General features: G+C 46.7%; 1 long non-coding RNA gene across 1 annotated transcript; it reads right to left on the bottom strand.

Annotated features, from left to right (window-relative positions):
- Nucleotides 1–16953: 16953 nt before the first annotated feature.
- Nucleotides 16954–19741, bottom strand: LOC123113770 (uncharacterized). The gene is made up of 2 exons (XR_006456180.1): nt 19376–19741; nt 16954–19119 (listed from the first exon to the last, which is right to left on the bottom strand). It is a non-coding gene; the product is annotated as an uncharacterized lncRNA (long non-coding RNA).
- Between the last annotated feature and the right edge of the window lie 1386 nt (nt 19742–21127).

Below are 21127 nucleotides of genomic sequence, written 5' to 3'. Positions count from 1 at the left end.
GAGCAGGAGGAGGAGGCGGAGGCGTCCAGTTCAGAAGGTTGATGAGCTCCTTCTTCCATAGGCATGGAGTCTTCAGAGCAGAACCCAGCCTAGTCTCCCCTTCACCGGTAGGGTGGTCAAGTACGAGGTCCTCAAATCCCTCCGTTATTTCATCCACCATCACCTTAGCATATCCTTTTGGAATCGGCTGGCAGTGATAAGTTGTGCCGGGTCCACTAGGATAAACTTGGCCAACAGCCGCCTTGACCTTCAAATTCATCCATCGCGCCATCATGTGGCAATTTTGAGACTCCGTGATACCATCCACGGGATAGCTGGCAGGAGCCGTCAAGACATGCTCCGGCTGAAGCAGCTCGGTGGAAGCCACGCTGCTTCTCCGCTGAGATGGCGGGGTAGCTTTGGGGGAAGCTTCGGCATGTCGTTTGTTGCGATCTGCTGCTTCTCGTTCCTCTTCTCGATCCTCTAGCCCCTTTACCCTTCCAAGCAGCGCCTGCATTTGGTCCTGCTCCAGTTTCTTCCTCCTCTCGTGGGTTTTATAACCCCCTGTGTCTGGAAAACCAACCTTCCACGGAATGGAGCCTGGCGTGCCTCGTGTCCGTCCAGGGTGCTCGGGATTCCCAAGGGCCATTGTGAGCTCGTCCTTCTCCCTGTTTGGAAGGAACGTCCCTCGCTGCGCTGCATCGATATAGTGTCGAAGGTTCTTGACTGGTATTTGCAGTTGCTCGTCCGTCCACTGACACTTCCCTTTTACAGGGTCCAAGGTTCCGCCAGCCCCGAAGAACCAAGTCCGGCAACGGTCTGGCTAGCGCATTGTCTCTGGTTTGATCCCTTTTTCAAGCAGATCATGCTCAGCCTTGGACCACTTAGGCCGGGCTTTGAGGTAGCCACCTGACCCCGTGCGATGGTGAAGCTTCTTCTTCACAGCATTTTTCTTGTTTGTCTCCGACATCTTCTTACTCTTTTCCGATGTCTTGTGGGCCACAAATGCGGGCCAGTGATCTTTGATCTTCTCATATTTGCTGATGAATTCTGGTGTCTTTTTTTCCTTGACGAACTGGTTCAGCTCTTTCCTCCACCTCCTCATTAGGCCTGCCATCTTCTTAAGAGCACAAGACTTGATTAATTGCTCTTTAACTGGCTTCTCCGGATCCTCCTCTGGCAATAGGGTGAAATTTTCCTTCAGCTCAGTCCAAAGATCTTCTTTCTGCGTATCATTGACATAAGACACCTCAGCGTCTTCATCCTTAGCAGGCTTATACCATTGCTGGATGCTGATCGGGATCCTGTCCCTAACAAGAACCCCGCACTGAGCAGAAAATGCCTTCCTTGTCCGGATGGGTTCAATCGGTTCGCCGTCGGGCGCGATTTCTATGATCTCGAACTTTTCATCCGAGCTCAACTTTTTCTTCGGGCCTCGTCTCCTTACCGAAGTTGTGCTCGATCCGGAGGGCTAGAAATTATAAGGAAGAAAGACGACAGTAATTAATATGTGTACATATACCAAAACAATGGATGCATCAATTAACTAGTGAGCACGGGCTTAACTAATATATATATACCTGGCCGGACTCGGTTCGGTGACCGGAGCAGTCAGCACGGTCTCCTTCGTCTTGTACCTCCATTGTGTCACCGAAGCCATATGAACATAGTCCTCCTCTTGTACCGGCATTAATGGGTCGAAGCCACCATCATAAACATAGCCCTCTTCTTCATCTAGCTGATCAACGGTGTCGAGGAGAAATGACGCAACATCATCACTTGATCCATTTGCGATTATGTCCCCCAACATCGCTTCTGTTTCTTCGTCTCGGGAGTGCTCCATAGTTTCTGCAAATATTTACAACATGTCAATTATTATTCAAACATGGTACAGATGGATATATATATATATATATATATATATATATATATATATATATATATTAGTGGCAAACGTAGAACTAGCTAGCTAATCACAATAAGGAATCATGTTAGTGGCCTCGACACAACGCTTCAAGGGTTTGGGGTGGCCTCGACGATAACGCTCTTTTAACTTGATAAATTTGGGTGGCCTCGAGAGAGTTAATTTGTCGGGTAGGGGCGCGGCGGGAGGGGGTAGGAGACCACAACATCGTTTTCTCTCTAGGGTTTGGGTGTCCTCGAGAGTTTTGGTCGAGCGAGAGGGCCAAGGGGGGTGCTGCAGTTGTATAAGTTATCACGGTCGAGAGGGGGTATATATATATATCGACCGCCCCTCATGTCGAAGTTATCTAGAGGGGGTTATATCTTCTTCTCCTCTTCTTTTTCTTCTTCTCCCTCGAGAAAGGAAAATAATTAAGGAAAAGGAAGAAAAGAGAAAAAGGAAGAAGGAAGAAGAAGAAAAAAAAAAGAGGAGAAGAAGAAAGGAATAGAGAAAGAAGAAAAAATAGAATTTCTTCTTTCTCCTCTATTCCTTTCTTCTTTTTCCTCTTCTTTTTCTTCTTTTTTCCTCTTCTTATTTATTTCTCCTCTTCTTCCTCTCCTCTTTTTCTCCTTTCTTCCTCTTCTTATTTTCCTTTTTCCTCTCATTCTTTTAGTATTGCTTGTTCTGAACAATAAATACACATATGAACAATAAATACATATATGAACAAAAACATGCTCTGAACAATTTTTGAACATTACATACACATAGCCACATACATACACATATACATTATATATATATATATATATATATATATATGAACAAAAAAATTAAACTAATAAAAATGAAAAAACAGAGCCGCATATATATATATAGCCACATACATACATATATATATATATATATATATACATTGAACAAAGAAATTAAACTAATAAAAATGAAAAAAAACAGAGCCGGTGCAGGGCGGCGACTCACAGCGGTGGCGGCGCGCGGGGGCGACGGCGATGGGGCAGGGGCTCGGGGCGTGGCGCGCGGGGGCGGGCGACGGCGACGGGGCAGCCTGGCGGCGACGACGGCGGGCGCGGGCTCGGGGAGGCCGGCGCGGGCTCGGGGAGGCCGGCGACGACGACGAGCGCGGGCGATGGCGACGGCGACGGCGGGGGCGGCGGGCGGCGTCGATGTGCTCGGCGTCGTCGGGGGGCAACTGGTGGCGATGAACTCTGCAAAACTGCGAAGTGCTACTTATATACAAGGAGCATTGGTCCCGGTTGGAGGCACAAACCGGGACTAATGCACCCTTTAGTCCCAGTTGGTGCTACCAACCGGGACCAAAGGCCTCTTTTTCGGCAGCCCAAAGGGCGGGAAGCTGCGGCCTTTAGTCCCGGTTGGTGGCACCAACCGGGACCAATTCCCCCCCTTTAGTCCCGGTTGGTGCCACCAACCGGGACCAAAGGCCCCTGTGCTGCCCGCATCGGGGCCAAAGTTTAGTCCCACCTCGCTAGTTGAGAGGGGCGTGCAGTGGTTTATAAGCCCCACTGCCGCACCCCTCTCGAGCTCCTCTCTACTGCAGGCTTATGGGCCTACTTGCGACTGCTTTGCTTGATGGGCCTTCTGGGCCTACTGCGGGCCTGAATCCTGGCCCATAGTAGGGTTTCAAGTTGTATTCAGGCCGTGGGGCCCCAGTGGGGGGCATTTTTTTTGTTTTTTTGTTTTCTTTACTTATTGTTGCTATTTTTATTTTTTTTCCAGTTTTTTTGTTTTGTTTTGTGCATTATTTATTTTCTTTTGTTTTTTGCTTTATTTTTAATTCTTTTTGCTTTTAGTTTTAAGAAAATTATAAACTTCCTACTTTTTTTGTTTTATTTTGTTTCTACTTACAACAAAATACTTATTGTTGCTATTTTTAATTATTACGAGGGCCGAACCATAAGACATTAAAGCATTTCAAATGAACTCTGAAAAAGTTGAAAGTTGGCATGGTATCATAAATTGACCCACACATAGCATGTGCATGTACAAAACGGACAATGGTATCATACTCGTCAGTTACAAAGTTGGCATGGTATCATCATAATAGTTGCGGGAGAAAGTCTTCACTTTTTCTTCGCTTGTGTCATTTGCTTATTGCGCCGTAACCATGGATAATCTTCATCGTTTATCAAGATGCTGGGGTCAGCCTTGACTTTAAAGGGAGGAATTTCATGAAACTTTTCATAATCTTCAGACATGTCTGTCTTGTCCTCCACTCCCACGATGTCCCTTTTTCCTGAAAGAACTATGTGGTGCTTTGGCTCATCGTATGATGTATTCGCTTCCTTATCTTTTCTCTTTCTCGGTCTGGTAGACATGTCCTTCACATAGATAACCTGTGCCACATCATTGGCTAGGACGAACGGTTCGTCAGTGTACCCAAGATTTTTCTGATCCACTGTTGTCATTCCGTACTGTGGGTCTACCTATACCCCGCCTCCTGACATATTGACCCATTTGCACTTAAACAAAGGGACCTTAAAATCATGTCCGTAGTCAAGTTCCCATATGTCCACTATGTAACCATAATATGTGTCATTTCCCCTCTCGGTTGTTGCATCAAAGTGGACACCGCTGTTTTGGTTGGTGCTCTTTTGATCTTGGTCAATCGTGTAAAATGTATTCCCATTTATCTCGTATCCTTTCCGAATCAATACAGTCAAAGATGGTCCCCTGGATAACAAGTACAACTCATCACAAACAGTGTTGTCACCTCTGATACGTGCTTCCAACCAACTGCTGAAAGTCCTGATGTGTTCACATGTCATCCAGTCGTCGCACTGCTCCGGGTGTTTGTAGCGCAGACTGTTCTTGTGTTCATCGACATACGGGGTCACCAAGGTAGAGTTCTGTAGAACTGTGTAGTGTGCTTGAGACCAAGAATATCCGTCCCTGCATATTATTGAGTCCCTTCCAAGCATGCCTTTTCCAGTCAGTCTCCCCTCATACCGCGATTTAGGGAGACCTATCTTCTTAAGGCCAGGAATGAAGTCAACACAAAACCCGATGACATCCTCTGTTTGATGGCCCATGGAGATGCTTCCTTCTGGCCTAGCGCGGTTACGGACATATTTCTTTAGGACTCCCATGAACCTCTCAAAGGGGTACATATTGTGTAGAAATACGGGGCCCAGAATGACAATCTCGTCAACTAGATGAACTAGGATGTGCGTCATGATATTGAAGAAGGATGGTGGGAACACCAGCTCAAAACTGACAAGACATTGCACCACATCACTCCTTAGCCTTGGTATGATTTCTGGATCGATCACCTTCTGAGATATTGCATTGAGGAATGCACATAGCTTCACAATGGCTAATCGGACGTTTTCCGGTAGAAGCCCCCTCAATGCAACCGGAAGCAGTTGCGTCATAATCACATGGCAGTCATGAGACTTTAGGTTCTGAAACTTTTTCTCTGCCATATTTATTATTCCTTTTATATTCGACGAGAAGCCAGTCGGGACCTTCATACTAAGCAGGCATTCAAAGAAGATTTCCTTCTCTTCTTTGGTAAGAGCATAGCTGGAAGGACCTTCATACTGCTTTGGACGCATGCCGTCTTTTTCGTGCAAACGTTGCAGGTCCTCCCGTGCCTCAGCTGTATCTTTTGTCTTCCCATACACGCCCAAGAAGCCTAGCAGGTTCACGCAAAGGTTCTTCGTCACGTGCATCACGTCGATCGAAGAGCGGACCTCTAGGTCTTTCCAGTAGGGTAGGTCCCAAAATATAGATTTCTTCTTCCACATGGGTGCGTGTCCCCCAGCGTCACTCGGAACAGCTAGTCCGCCGGGACCCTTTCCAAAGATTACGTGTAAACCATTGACCATAGCAAGTACGTGCTCACCGGTACGCATGGCGGGCTTCTTCCGGTGATCTGCCTCGCCTTTGAAATGCTTGCCTTTCTTTCGACATTGATGGTTGGTCGGAAGAAATCGACGATGGCCCAGGTACACATTCTTCCTGCAGCTTGCCAGGTACATACTATCGGTGTCAAGTAAACAGTGCGTGCATGCGTGGTATCCCTTGTTTGTCTGTCCTGAAAGGTTACTGAGAGCGGGCCAATCATTGATGGTCACGAACAACAACGCCTTTAGGTTAAATTCCTCCTGTTTGTGCTCATCCCACGTACTCACACCGTTTCCATTCCACAGCTCTAAAAGTTCTTTAACTAATGGCCTTAGGTACACATCAATGTCATTGCCGGGTTGCTTAGGGCCTTGGATGAGAACTGGCATCATAATGAACTTCCGCTTCATGCACATCCAAGGAGGAAGGTTATACATACATAGAGTGACGGGCCAGGTGCTGTGATTGCTGCTGTGCTCCCCGAAAGGATTAATGCCATCCGCGCTTAAAGCAAACCATACGTTCCTTGGATCACTTGCAAACTCATCCCAGTACTTTCTCTCGATTTTTCTCCACTGCGACCCGTCAGCGGGTGCTCTCAACTTCCCGTCTTTCTTATGGTCCTCACTGTGCCATCGCATCAACTTGGCATGCTCTCCGTTTCTGAACAGACGTTTCAACCGTGGTATTATAGGAGCATACCACATCACCTTCGCAGGAACCCTCTTCCTGGGGGGCTCGCCGTCAACATCACCAGGGTCATCTCGTCTGATCTTATACCGTAATGCACCGGATACCGGGCATGCGTTCAGATCCTTGTACGCACCGCGGTAGAGGATGCAGTCATTAGGGCATGCATGTATCTTCTGCACCTCCAATCCTAGAGGGCATACGACCTTCTTTGCTGCGTATGTACTGTCGGGCAATTCGTTATCCTTTGGAAGCTTCTTCTTCAATATTTTAAGTAGCTTCTCAAATCCTTTGTCAGGCACATCATTCTCTGCCTTCCACTGCAGCAATTCCAGTACGGTACCCAGCTTTGTGTTGCCATCTTCGCAATTGGGGTACAACCCTTTTTTGTGGTCCTCTAGCATGCGATCGAACTTCAGCTTCTCCTTTTGACTTTCGCATTGCGTCCTTGCATCGACAATGACCCGGCGGAGATCATCATCATCGGGCACATCGTCTGGTTCCTCTTGATCTTCAGCAGCTTCGCCCGTTGCAGCATCATCGTGCACATCGTCTGGTTCCTCTTGATCTTCAGGAGCATCACCGTATTCAGGGGGCACATAGTTGTCATCGTACTCTTCTTCTTCGCCATCTTCCATCATAACCCCTATTTCTCCGTGCCTCGTCCAAACATTATAGTGTGGCATGAAACCCTTGTAAAGCAGGTGGGTGTGGAGGATTTTCCGGTCAGAGTAAGACTTCGTATTCCCACATATAGGGCATGGACAACACATAAAACCATTCTGCTTGTTTGCCTCAGCCACTTTGAGAAAATCATGCACGCCCTTAATGTACTCGGAGGTGTGTCTTGAACCGTACATCCATTGCCGGTTCATCTGCGTGCATTATATAATTAAGTGACCAAATTAATAGAAGTTCATCATCACATTAAAACCAAAGTACATACATAGTTCTCATCTAACAACATAAAGCTCTGCAGAGCATCTAAATTAATTAAACCATACACTGAAACTATGTAAAACATTTCAATGCGAAAACAAATGCGATCATAATCGCAACCAATGTAACAACTGATCCAACGGCATAATGATACCAAGCCTCGGTATGAATGGCATATTTTCTAATCTTTCTAATCTTCAAGCGCATTGCATCCATCTTGATCTTGTGATCATCGACGACATCCGCAACATGCAACTCCAATATCATCTTCTCCTCCTCAATTTTTCTAATTTTTTCCTTCAACAAATTGTTTTCTTCTTCAACTAAATTTAACCTCTTGACAATAGGGTCGGTTGGAATTTCTGGTTCAACAACCTCCTAGATAAATAAAATCTATGTCACGTTCGTCGGCATAATTGTCATAAACAATAAATGAACCAATAGTTATGAAAAGATAATATATACCACATCTGAATCATAGACAGGACGAGGGCCGACGGGGGCGGATACCAAAACCATCGCACTATATAAGATGCAATAAGAAAAGAAAGAAAATTATACAAGTGTCTATATAAACATACAAGTAAGAGTTTTTTTTCCTTTCAGAAAGAAGATAAGAACAAGAGGCTCACCACGGTGGTGCCGGCGACGCGGGTGATCGACGGCGGTGAAGACGGGGACGGGACATGACGGACCGCTAAACCTAGAGAAATATTGAGAAAAATGGAGCTTGGAGGTGGAGCTTGGAGAGGAGAAAGCTTAAGTAGTGTGGCTCGGGCATTCCATCGAACACCTCGTGTGCATAGGAGGTGAGCTAGAGCAACACAAAGCTCTCTCCTCGCCGGCCACGAAAAACAGAGCAGTGAGAGTGCTCTGCTCGTGGGGTATATATAGGAAATTAATTGGTCCCGGTTCGTGGCATGAACCGGGACTAAAGGGAAGCCTTTGGTCCCGGTTCGTGCCACGAATCGGGACCAATGGTGGTGGGCCAGGAGCAAGGCACATTGGTCCCGGTTCGTCCTGCCAACCGGGACCAAAAGGTCCAGACGAACCGGGACCAATGGCCCATGTGGCCCGTCCGGCCCCCTGGGCTCAAGAACCGGGTCCAATGCCCCCATTGGTCCCGGTTCTGGATTGAACCGGGACTAATGGGCTGGACCAGCCTGGACCATTGCCCCCTTTTCTACTAGTGTCACAACTCATCGGAGCGGCAAGGATGTTGATGTAGAAGCACTCCGTGGTCGATTCCCCCTCCGGCAGAGTGTCGGCGAAGGCTTCAAGATGGGATCTCGCGGATACAGAAGGTTACGGTGGTGGAAATTGTGTTTCGTCCTGCCCCTGGATGTTTTTAGGGTACGTAGGCTTATATAGGAGGAAGAAGTACGTCGGTGGATGCCCGAGGGGCCCACGAGACAGGGGGCGCGCTCTACAGGGGGGGCGCGCCCTCCTATCTCGTGGAGGCCTCGGCTGCTTCTTGACTTGCACTCCAAGTCCTCTGGATCACGTTCATTCTAAAAATCACGCTCCCGAAGGTTTTATTCCGTTTTGACTCCGTTTGATATTCCTTTTCTTCGAAATACTGAAATAGGCAAAAAAACAGCAATACGGGCTGGGCCTCCGGTTAGTAGGTTAGTCCCAAAAATGATATAAATGTGTAAAATAAAGCCCATAAACATCCAAAAGGGGTAATATAATAGCATGAAACAATCAAAAATTATAGATACGTTGGAGACGGATCACATCTACCGTGCCAGGTCTCTCTGTCATCGACGCCACCACGACGCCAGACAGCGTCGTCCTCCTGCGCGAGTCCATCCACACGCGCCCGTCACCGAAACTCCGCAGCGCCATGCCGCCGGGATCTGTCATCGGCCTTGCGGTAAATGAAACACCGCTCCTCCTCGTCCCCTCCAGCAAGCTCCTGCTCCAAAACGATGCCCTCAGGAGGGAGCACTCCATTGAAGGCGCTGTCATCGTCCGATCCGGTAGACCCAGATCTAGTGTTTCCCCCGGAACATTCCAATCATGTTGACGCAGTTTGCAATGACGATGCATCAACAGGGAGCATCGGAGACACCGTCATCGTCCGCCATGACCGAAGTCGACGCGATTTGCCGCTAAATCCATTGCATGGCGTGACTTGTTATTAATTTAAAGCCAGAAGCTTCTTACGTGTTGGTTTTTAAAATGAATAGTCGTCTAACTGTCCCAATTTGTACCGTCTACAGCAGTACCATGGTTGGTGGCATCATATCCCGATGTACAACATGGCTTCGACAATCCAGAGCCCAGAGCATCTACCAAACCCGACTTAAACATCCGAACAGGCCGCCCGGTCATGAAATTTTGACCCAGCTGGGCGCCTCAAATGAGCCTCAAACTCCCCGGCTGACCCGCATCCCTCATATCCATCCCAAATATGCGGCGGATATGGGGCGTCTGGACACGCCCGCCACGTCGAACTGACATCGGGGACCCACGTGGAATCGCCTGGAACCCGACGGTCCGAAGCTAGTCTACTCTGTCGGACCGATGTCGCCGTGTGGCACCGCTCCAGCGGGCCGCGTAGTGCCTAGTCCGGCTATTTAAGCCGACCGCCAGCACCGAAACCCTACCCTTCGACATTTCCTTCCGCCCGTCCGCCGCCGCCACTTTTCACTCCCCCTCCGCCACCACTAGTAGCCATTCTCCCACGCCACCAGATAAGGGGCCACCCATTTCTATCGCGGGAGCGCCGACTGCAGCTCCTTGAGGAGATCCAGGCAAGGCATGAAGCCCGGATCGCCACGGGGCTACCTCCGGATGCAGTGGATCCAGAGGAGGAGGATGTGGGGGACGCCGGGATGCAGATCTGCAGGCGGAGCAGCAGGCCATCCTGGATTCCCTCCGCTCGGAGCCGGATGCGGAGGCGAGAGACGGCGTCGCCGACAGGAGATGGAGGTGCATCACGCCACGGAGGAGGAGGAGGAGGAGGAGATGTTCGCCTACCTGGATGAGGTCGAGCGGGATGAGCCGGAGCCCTCCTACATGCGCGTCCGTCCACCCAGCGTCCGGCACCAACTCGTGGACATATTCGGCGACGAAGATTAGCTAGGGTAGTACCTAGTATGTAGTACGTAGGATTTTTTTTGGATGCTTTATATGGATTTAGGGGTTGAGGTATGAGAGATTCGAATACAGAGTAGCTAATTTAAGACGTGGACGGTCACTTCGGTCACTTTTCACAGACATGTCCGCGGGTGTTTGAGAGGCCGAATTTGTAAAGTACGGTTGTAGATGCTCTCACCTTCGCATAGCCGCTGTACGACAGTGGAACGCGCGGCCGGCCGGCTTGCCGTTCCTGCCTGCGCAGCGTTGCGTGGGCGTGCTCTCTCTCTCTGTCTTGGCCTGAACTCTATCACAGGCCAGCCGATTCAGGGATTACCGGTAGCTTAGCAAGTCCGATCGTGTACGAGTGCCTCCCCTCCCCAAGGATGGCATCGGCATCACCACCTTGGAATTTATATGGATCACACCGACAATATAACCCGGACGCTCCATGGCGATCAGCGTCTCGTCTCTGAACGCACCGCTGGTTACCACAGGATCTCTTCCACAGGTTACTACTTGTCTCCGTATTTTATTGATGTAATATTTATAAATGAGAATAAAATGGACTGGCGCTTTATGGGGTTTTATGGTCATCCGGTCTGGAATGACATACATATATCTTGGTCCGACCTTCGCACTTTACATTCTAATGCCTCGTATCCGTGGGTTGTTCTTGGTGATTTCAATGAAGTTATGTATTCTTATGAAAAGGATGGAGGTAACCCAAGACCGAATGCAATGATGCAAGAATTTCAGAATTGTTTGGGAGACAGTGGGTTACATGATCTGGGATATGTTGGCGGTTGTTTCACTTGGAGGAGAGCGGAGATTAGGGAGAGACTTGATAGGGTTGTATACAATGTTGAATGGTCAAATAAGTTCCCAAAGACGGGCATCACCAATGAGGAGTATGTGCATTCTGATCATCGTCCCTTAATCTTTGACACAGAATATTATGGTGAGAATTTTTTTAATAGCCCAAAAATACATGTGAAGCAATTTGAGGCTAGATGGCTTAAAGAGGAGACGGTGGGAGAAATTGTGTGAACAGCATGGGAAAAGGTCAAACTAGCGGGTGTTGGTCCGTCTCTTGCGGCACGTACACGGGCAGTGCAGGCTGATTTACACACCTGGGACCGAGAAACTCTAAAAGGACCAAAGAGAAGAATAAGTAAATTAAAAAAAGAGCTGGAAAAGTTGAGGCAGGGACCAATGGATGCATAATCTTGCTCTTGCGAGAAGGAAGTCCTTGTTCTCATCGAGAATTTGTTAGATCAAGAGGAAATTTTTTGGGTATAGAGAAGAAGAGCAAACTGATTGATGCATGGAGATTGTAATACATCTTTTTTTCATAATGCCGCAACGGCTAGGAAGAAAAGAAATAACATTAAAAAACTTCTTGATGATACTGGTGTTTGGCGGCAAGGAGCGGAATTAAAGAATCATATTAGGAGTTATTTCTCAAACCTTTTTACCTCTGAAGTGGGGCAGCCAAGTATGGAAGTTCTATCCCTCGTTAGGAAAAGAGTGTCAAATGACATGAATAACGCCCTCATGGCGCCTTATACGGCTGATGATGTTCGAAAAGCCCTTTTTGATATAGAAGATTTAAAGGCCCCGTGCTCTGACGGACTCCATGCTATTTTTTATAAAGGATTTTGGCCTATGCTGGGGAATGATCTCGTCCAAGAAGGGTTGCAAGCCGTGAATACGTGCACTATCCCGGAAGGCTGAAATGACACTTTGATAGTGATGATCCCGAAGATTAATTCACCAGATAAGGTAACTCAGTTCAGACTAATGTTGTGCACAAAGTTATATCCAAAAGGGTGGCTGCTCGATTGAAGGTTTTCCTTCCAGAAATTATTAGCCCGATACAGAGTGCTTTTGTACCTAGACGAATGATTTGATAATGTTTTAGTGGCTTATGAATGTTTTCACAAAATAAAAAATAGAAGGGATGGAAAGGAAGGATTGTGCGCGATTAAACTTGATATGCATAAACCTTATGACCAAGTGGAGTGGGTTTTTCTGAAGGAGATCATGTTGAGATTAGGCTTCCAAAAGAGTTGGGTTAATTTTATCATGCAATGTGTTTCTACTGTTGAATATCGAGTTAAATTTAATTCGGAAGAAACTGAGAGTTTTAAGTCATCCAGAGCTTTACGACAAGGAGACATGTTATCACCTTATTTATTTTTGCTATGTACTGGGGGGCTGACTGCTCTCTTGTCACATGCGGAGGAAAGTGGGAAAATTGAAGGAGTGAAAGTATGTAGAGAGGCACCATCTATTATGAATCTTCTTTTGCGGATGACTCATTGATCCTCATGACAGCAAGTATTCACAGTGCCGAGGTTTTGAAAACCATTCTAGACTCGTATTGTAAAGCATCGGGGCAATTGGTCAGTGTTGATAAATCAAGTATATTTTTCAGCCCCAATACAAAAGTGAAAATCAAGGAGCAACTCTGCACAACACTTAATATTATGATTGAAGCTCTCAATGATAAATATTTGGGTTACCGGCTAATGTGGGTATGGATCGATAAATCTGACTGTTTTCAATATTTGATTGACCGTATCATCATGAAGATAAGTTGATGGAAAGAAAAAAATTATCCGGGGGAGGGAAGGAAATCCTCCTGAAATCTGCTATACAAGCTATCCCCACCTATGTGATGTTTGTCTTTAAAATTCCTAAAAAATTGTAAGGGAATCACTGATGCGATATCTCAAATCTGGTGGGGGCGAGGATAATCAGAAGCGGATGCATTGGATGGCTTGGTGGAAAATGTGTGTGCCCAAAAATCAAGGGGGCATGGGATTTCGGGATATTCATTGATTCAACCTAGCAATGCACTGTGTGTGCCCAAAAATCAAGGGCGCGCCGGCTCAACTGTTGGGCCGGTCAAGCCCGGGCCGTACGATGCAATCCCTTCAACCGTCAGATCAAATCCTTTCGCCTGTATCCCACGTGGTCTTCTTCCCCAAATCACGCTACTGCGCGCGGAGAAAAGAAAAGCCGATAGCGAGAACCACCGGCCTTCCCACGCCGTGCTTGCAACTCGTCGTCGTCGTTCGCATCCCTCATCGTCGGCCCCTCACAGCCGACCGTCGTGTTTTTGCAGTTCATCGCCATGACGGGTCGCTGCTCCGACATCACGCCGTTGTAGCACCGGCCGGCAGCGGTTGCAGCTCACCACCCCAATGGTTGCAACGCTAGGTGCGCCGCCGGCCGCCATCGCCGACGACGCTCGCCACCGGGTGCATGCCGCTCGCATTGTCATCGTCTCCCTGGTCGCCAGTTCCATCTATCGCCATCGAAGCAAAATAACTCATCGGTGGAAGCTTTGCAAGTTGCGGGTTGCAACAAATCACAACTTTATCGTCGACATGCACCTTACCTACAGAACTCCGGCCGTCGGCGATGCAGAAAAATTGGTCGTCGGTTGTAGCAAAAACTAACAACGTTTGTAACAAATGGGCGCGATGAAGCTTTTTTTTCATGGCCATTGAAGCTTTTTCACTCACCGGATGAATCTTTTTTATGCACTGGTTGAAGCTTTTTCCGTTTTTGGCTACAAACACGAAGACGGCGGGAGTGTGGCCGGCGACAAGGTTGCAAATTTGTTGCAACCAGCAGCGGGAAAAGCTACCTCCGACGACCGAATTTGCTACAACTAGTGTGCGGTGGTGCGAGGAGCCGGCGACATAGGTTACCACGCCGGCAGCAGAGCGGGGGAAAGGAAGAAGAAAACACGGGCATGGGGAGGGATGAGGCTAGAGGTAGGGGATGAAGGTGTGCGGTTGGGAACAGAGAAGGGAGGAGGGCGCGATCTACGTGGGGCCACAAAAACGCGTCTCACGTGGGGGCGCTGTTTTCCGTGGGTGCGGGTTGTCAGCGTGGCCTGCGTCCTGCTGAAAATTCGGCCGGCGCATGGGTCACAATCTTTAGTTTGGGATGATCATGATGTGCTGTCATGTGCAGGCTGAAGGCTGCCGCGCAGGCTTCCCCCTCGAGCCCAGCTTCTGCAGCTGTGTGGAGAGGTGCCTGTCTTGATGTTTTCCTGTCGCCGTGATGTGAGGTCCCTCGGAAATCGGAATCAGGATGTTTCTTTTCGCTTTTGCTGCGTCTTTTTGTATACGTGTAATTTTGAACCCTAAATAGCGCTCTCGGTGGCTCGTAATTTTGAAACATTATAAACGCGAAGGCATCGCTTTACCGGACGGGCCTGGCCTCAAACTTGCGGGGTAGGAGTGTGTTGGGTCGAGATACAAGGCGGTACACTGTGGCGCACGCCGCCCCGGAGATGCGATCTCCGAGTCCCGGTTCTGCTGTACGTTTAGTACCACACCGCGTGCGTAATGTAGAACCAACGTGTTTATAACCTTGTTTGGCGAGTACGCTATAACCAGGCAGCAGGCCTGGTCAGCAATCTCTTACCGTGAAATATGGAATTATACTTTATAGGTGCTGCTCGGACTTGGATGACCACACGACACGTTGTGGGTTGCTTATTTTTTTTCCTCAGACAGAATATGGTCATCTTATATATTCAATGTTGATTTGGTATACTACATGTTAAATATTTTTTCTATAAACTTGATCAAAGTCTATAAAATTTGACTTCAGACAAAGTTAATATGCGGAGTAAATAAAAATGAAATGATTGGACGAGATATAACCATCTTACTACTCCCTCTCTCTTAGTTTATAGGGCGTCCGCGTACCCCTAGGTCGTCAATTTGACCAACTAAATACAAGTCATATATTACAAAAAATATATCAATACAAACTTCAGATGTTCTATTTTCAAACGGTATGGTTTTTGTGTTATATAGTTTATATTAGGGTGATAAAATTGACAACCTAGATATACGCGTAGGATTTGTAAACTGAAACAAAGGGAGTAGAAAGTTTGAGTGCGCATTGTCGCGTCGTTAGTGTTCTTGGGATTTCATAATTTTTGTTTGTTATTTGATTTGACGTGTGCGGAAGATGGTGTGTGTGTGTGTGTGTGTGTGTGTGTGTGTGTGTGTGTTTAAATGTAGTGTTCTGGTGGGCTTTCTTGGCAGTGTGATTATGGTTTATCTACTAATCAACTAATATTTACTAGTAGAGTGCTCGTGCGTTGCAAGGGGCACTTCAAAAACCTTACTGGTTCATCATGATCATGTTCTACAAAGTTTGTTTTAGATTTGTTGATATATGATATTCCTCATTGAATTAACGTCACCTAATTCCTCGATCCCTCAAACCATGGGTAAGTGCAAAAGTAAATGAATCTTGAGTTAAGTGAAATAAGGAAGGACCAAATGAATCATGTGCATGCCGTTCATTAGTTCTTCTCCACCTGAAAATCGAACCCAATACGTTGTTGCTCCAACATTGCATTGCTCCATGGAACCGATCAGCCTCCTTGCTAGCGCTGATGAACCCCATTTGTTCAGCTAGCAGTTTCAAAAAACATCTCTCCGCCAGCTCCGCCATGAATGTTTTCCACCATGTTTCACTTCATTTTACATTACTCCTCGTGTAACATAAGTACTACTATTCAAGCATGCATATCAGTAAAATATAGGAATGGGTCTCTAGTATAGCATTATCTACACAATAACATTTGTTTTGCCGAGCAACTTATATGCTTGCCTTCTCGAAAACAATTAACCAATCTGCCACATGTTGATCGAACCCTTTGATCTATACACAAATAATAGTACTTCTTCTCTCAAATGGAGAATTGCACAGATAAAGTGGTATATAATTCAGTTGGTTCAAAACACAATGAACGATCCCTTTGTTTTTCTTCAATGTACAAGTGAAAGATTATGGTGCAAAACAAAAGCATGTCTGAAACATGTTGGTGCTTCTAATTAACTTTGATATGGCTCCAGTCCATTCAGCTGACGTTGTAGGGGAGAGAGAATTTCGAAGACAATTGTTTCTGCACCGGTAGCACATTATCTGAACCAAACAGAGCTCCTATATGATCTTAGCTCATAGTTATCATTAATTAAAATGTGTCGTTGGCCTAATGTAAGTCTGACCAAAAGTGTGATCACAGGTTTCAGTTAGATCATGAACTGTTCCTGTCACTCAATAGCTAACACGAGAGTTTAGTGAAAATATGGTTGGCATATATGAAACACAAATACAGATCCATAAGTAGAGCAAGGTTGTACGTTAACTGTGGTGAATAAATCGTATGCTTTTTGCCCAGACATATATGCAAGGCTGGTAAAAAAAGGCCATTGATAATTTATGTTAGCAACATCTATTTTGCCAAGATGATGCCCTCAAACTTCCTGAAGATTGAAATCCTACAAATATTCCTTAGAGTCAAAGAAACTGTTATATAACTTTACTTGTGGAGAGCTCACCAAATATTCTTCCATACATGCTTCCAAAAGGTTTAATATGTAACCTGCATTAGATTAAATAATTTTGTATGTTGAGTTTCCAAATCCTCTCCTAAATGAAGGCCTGGATAGATGCAATGTTGAAAAGGAATAGCTTATGACTTTGAGACTAAGGATATGCTTTAGTATCTGACCGAACCTCTCTGAACCATGTGTTATACTCATACTACAGTCAAAAAATCATTTGCACACATGATAAATTATGACATTGGTTGGTGCTAAAACGACATCAAAAGCTGCTGCAACACACTAGGTTAAGAGGACAGAATCCCATTCTCTCTAGCAGCATCAGCTAGAGCTTTGATGCAGCCATAGTAGAGGAAACCCCCTCGGGTCAGACGACTTTGGTGATTCCTTTCTCCAAGCAAGAGTTGGCAATTACTTCAAAACAACTACAACATTTAACTCTCTCATCAGAAACTAAGCGGTTGTCTTTCATCAGCAAGAAACAAATACAGATGCAAGTCTTTTGTTGATTTAATCTGAATTAAAATAGACCAGTCAAAAAAAAGTTCTGAAAGCACCATTCGCCTCCATTATTGAGATTTAATGTTTATTAGTACATCCCACAAGCATGTGCTATCATTGTGAAGCTAGATGTATAAATCAGCAAAAGCACCCGTATAAGTTATAATCATCTTCTATTTTCTGAAAACGGAGCAAAGACCTATACAAGTTATAATCATCTTCTATATACTTTTTGATGTTGTATGTATAGAAGAAGAAAAAGGACACTACTAATTTATTTAACCATCTAATAAGAAATTCTAGTATAATCATAAACAAATAAATATAAGTCAAAAATTGAGAAAACAAAAAGATACACTCACACATAACAATTCTCGAATAAGAAGCGACGCACACAAAAGAAAAATTCAAAACAGAGATCATACTTCGGCAGTAGGCGGTAGCACACCTCCTTCATCAGCCACCCACCTTTTCTCTCTCGCGCACACACACACGCACACACACCATTGAGGCACTCAACATCGTCACCAGCGCGACGGTGTAGTGTAGGCGCCAAACCCAAAGCCCCTACCCAATCGCGACAAGAAGGACAACAAGCTTGAGTCTTTTGCGTTGAGCCCTATGTTTCGCTCCGCTTTTGTGATCCTTAAACTACTTGGTTCTTAGCCTTTGCCGGGACGTCGAGCCCGCGAAACTTATGTCTTACCGGTTTGTAATGTTGAAAATCTTGTGTGGATGCTGCCTTGGGGTTTTATTAATTTAAAGCCGGACGCTTCATGCGTCTCTGTTAAAAAAAACCCCCTACCCAGTGTTGTTGGCGACTCATTACCAAGCGGTGCATGCACACCTCGCCACCAAGGGCATCGTCCCAAAGCTGCTATAGTTGGCGTCCCACCCAAAGAAGTGGATGCACGCCTCCCCACCAAGTACCCTCCATACCCTACCTCCTTTGATTACATTTGCAATTCAATGTGCAAATTAGTGGAATACTTGAATGCACATGCTGAATGAATTATAATAGCTTGACATAACTTAATAATGCAACAGAGAATGGTTTTAGGCTGACAGTTAAGTTGGCTGATTGTTTCTAAATCTTGAACTGAAGTACTTTCGGACATCTGAAAAGAAGTTGATGCTGCTAACAGAAACTTCAACTTTTCTTTTGAATAACTTCAACTTGTTACAACAGAAACCGTAATAACAATTTAGCTTATTGCATGGTCAAGTCACTACTGCTTTTATGTTCCTGAAATTTTTTGTTCAAATAGGTTAGGAGTGCTACTGTTTAGTAGAGACAAAAATCAGTTCTTTCCCATAAGATTGATTACCCATAAAAATGCTAACAATCCTTTCTCTCCTAAGATTGATTACCCATAAAAATTCTTAGCACATATTGTACATACCTGTTGGCTCTCAAAACCTGAAGCCGATAAATCAAATTCCTCATGTACGAACATGCTGCTCTCAACAACCGACCTACGTTATGTGTACTCTCTCAAGATTGAGGGATTGATTGAAGTTGGGAGAGTACATGTTAATGGGAAAGTTTGCTCAAGTACCTGGCTAAGCTGGTCATCATCGCCACCTACTTCACCTGTCGACGGTGATCCTATATCCATATGCCTACATCACCTATACGCCCCTGCTTATACTCTAACACCATGGCGTTTCTGGTGTTGTTGGGCTCACCGTGCTCCAATCCACCATGATGTTCATCCTGCCTGTGATGTGATTGATGCTAAACTGCTAATCAAATCGAGGAACTAAATATTAATTGATCATCAAGAATGCTCTGAAGGTGGTCATTGCTCTGAAGAAAAGAATTTTGAGCAAGTCAATTGGTCGTCAAAATAAAAACCAAGAGGTTGAAGGTGGTTGTGCATTGTGGAACAAAATATTGGACTGCTAGACTGAAGAACGTTAGGTGAGAATCCCCAAATCATCAAACCATAGTCACCTGAGAAGAAGAGGGAGATGCAAAAGAGATCGAGATGCTTACCCTGGAAATGAAAACAACCCGCTGCAGGTCGGGCTTAATCGGAGAAGGAGACGTCATGCTTCGTCGGATCAAGAGATAATATCGGTGCGGGAGGACACCATGGCACTGCTCGTGCTCCCTGATGCCAAGGCCTCTCCCCTCTAAGCATCTGTGCAGCAAGCCAGCAACCTTTGGTAGGACGTGCGGCGGCGATGGGCGAGCATGGATCCAGAATCGCCGTGGTGGTGACAGTAAGGACGGAGACCGACAAGGACAGGCGGGCGAGGCGACGGGCAGTCGGGACGGGGAGCAGCGCAAGGAGGAGACATCAAGTCGATGGGACATTAGACCAGAGGCGATCGATGGGAGGAGAGGCCGATGGCGAGCAGGAACATAATCTCTTGCGCAGTCATGTGAGAGAATGAGATTGAGATAAATACACCCACGGTCATTGTAATTGCGTTGAAAGCACGATACGGTCACCCAAATTTGAAATACGCTTGTTACGGTCACTGAATACGACGGGACGTGAAAATACGATCACTGTAGCGCATATGCGATGCGTACACGCAGTTTGACCACGTGTTGACCGCTCGTTGGGAACAGGTGGCGAACCGTGGAGGCGCGACTGTGGAAATAAGCAAAAAAGCCCTTAGGCATCACCGCAACCCCCATTCATCCCTCCTCCACTCTACCTGCATGTTCGTCTTCGTCGTTAGAGAAAGGGGGCGCTGCATAGGCGACGCCGCCCTAGCGATCATTGTTGGGGAACGTTGCAGAAAATAAAAATTTTCCTACTCGTTTCACCAAGATCATCTAGGAGTTCATCTAGCAACGAGTGAATAGATGCATCTACATACCTTGTAGATCGCGAGCGGAAGCGTTCAAAGAACGGGGATGATGTAGTCGAACACGACGTGATTCGAATCACCGGAGATCCTAGCACCGAACGGACGGCACCTCCGCGTTCAACACACGTACGGAAACAGCCACGTCTCCTCCTTCTTGATCCAGCAAGGGAGGGAGGAGAGGTTGAGGGAGATGGCACCAGCAGCAGCACGACGGCGTGGTGTTGATGGAGCTGCAGTACTCCGGCAGAGCTTCGCTAAGCTATAAGGAGGTGGAGGAGGTGTTGGGGAGGGAGAAGGAGGCAACCTAAGGCCAAGGACTCAAGGTATGAAGTCCCTCCTCTCCCCCACTATATATAGGGGTGCCAAGGGGGTGTGGCCGGCCCTAGGAGATCCAATCTCCTCGGGGGTGCGGCGGCCAAGGGGGGTTTCCCTCCCCCCCAAGGCACCTAGGAGGTGCCTTACCCTCCTAGGACTCTTTCCCCCTTAAACCCTAGGCGCATGGGCCTATGTGGGGCTGGTGCCCTTGGCCCAAGCAGGCCAAGGCACACCCCCTACAGCCCATGTGGCCCCCGGGGATGGGTGGCCCCACCCGGTGGGCCCCCGGGACCCCTCCGGTGGTCCCGGTACAATACCGATAACCCCGAAACTTGTCCCGATGCCCGAAACAGGACTTCCCATATATAAATCTTTACCTCCGGACCATTCCGGAACTCCTGTGACGTCCGGGATCTCATCCGGGACTCCGAACAACATTCGGGTTACTGCATATACATATCCCTACAACCCTAGCGTAACTGAACCTTAAGTGTGTAGACCCTACGGGTTCGGGAGACATGTAGACATGACCGAGATCGCTCTCCGGTCAATAACCAACAGCGGGATCTGGATACCCATGTTGGCTCCCACATGCTCCACGATGATC

The sequence above is a fragment of the Triticum aestivum genome, chromosome 5B (assembly GCF_018294505.1).
Source record: "Triticum aestivum cultivar Chinese Spring chromosome 5B, IWGSC CS RefSeq v2.1, whole genome shotgun sequence".
In the NCBI taxonomy this organism is placed as follows: Eukaryota; Viridiplantae; Streptophyta; class Magnoliopsida; order Poales; family Poaceae; genus Triticum; species Triticum aestivum.
Note: the sequence above shows the minus strand (reverse complement) of the source record. Positions and strands in the feature narration are given on the sequence as shown.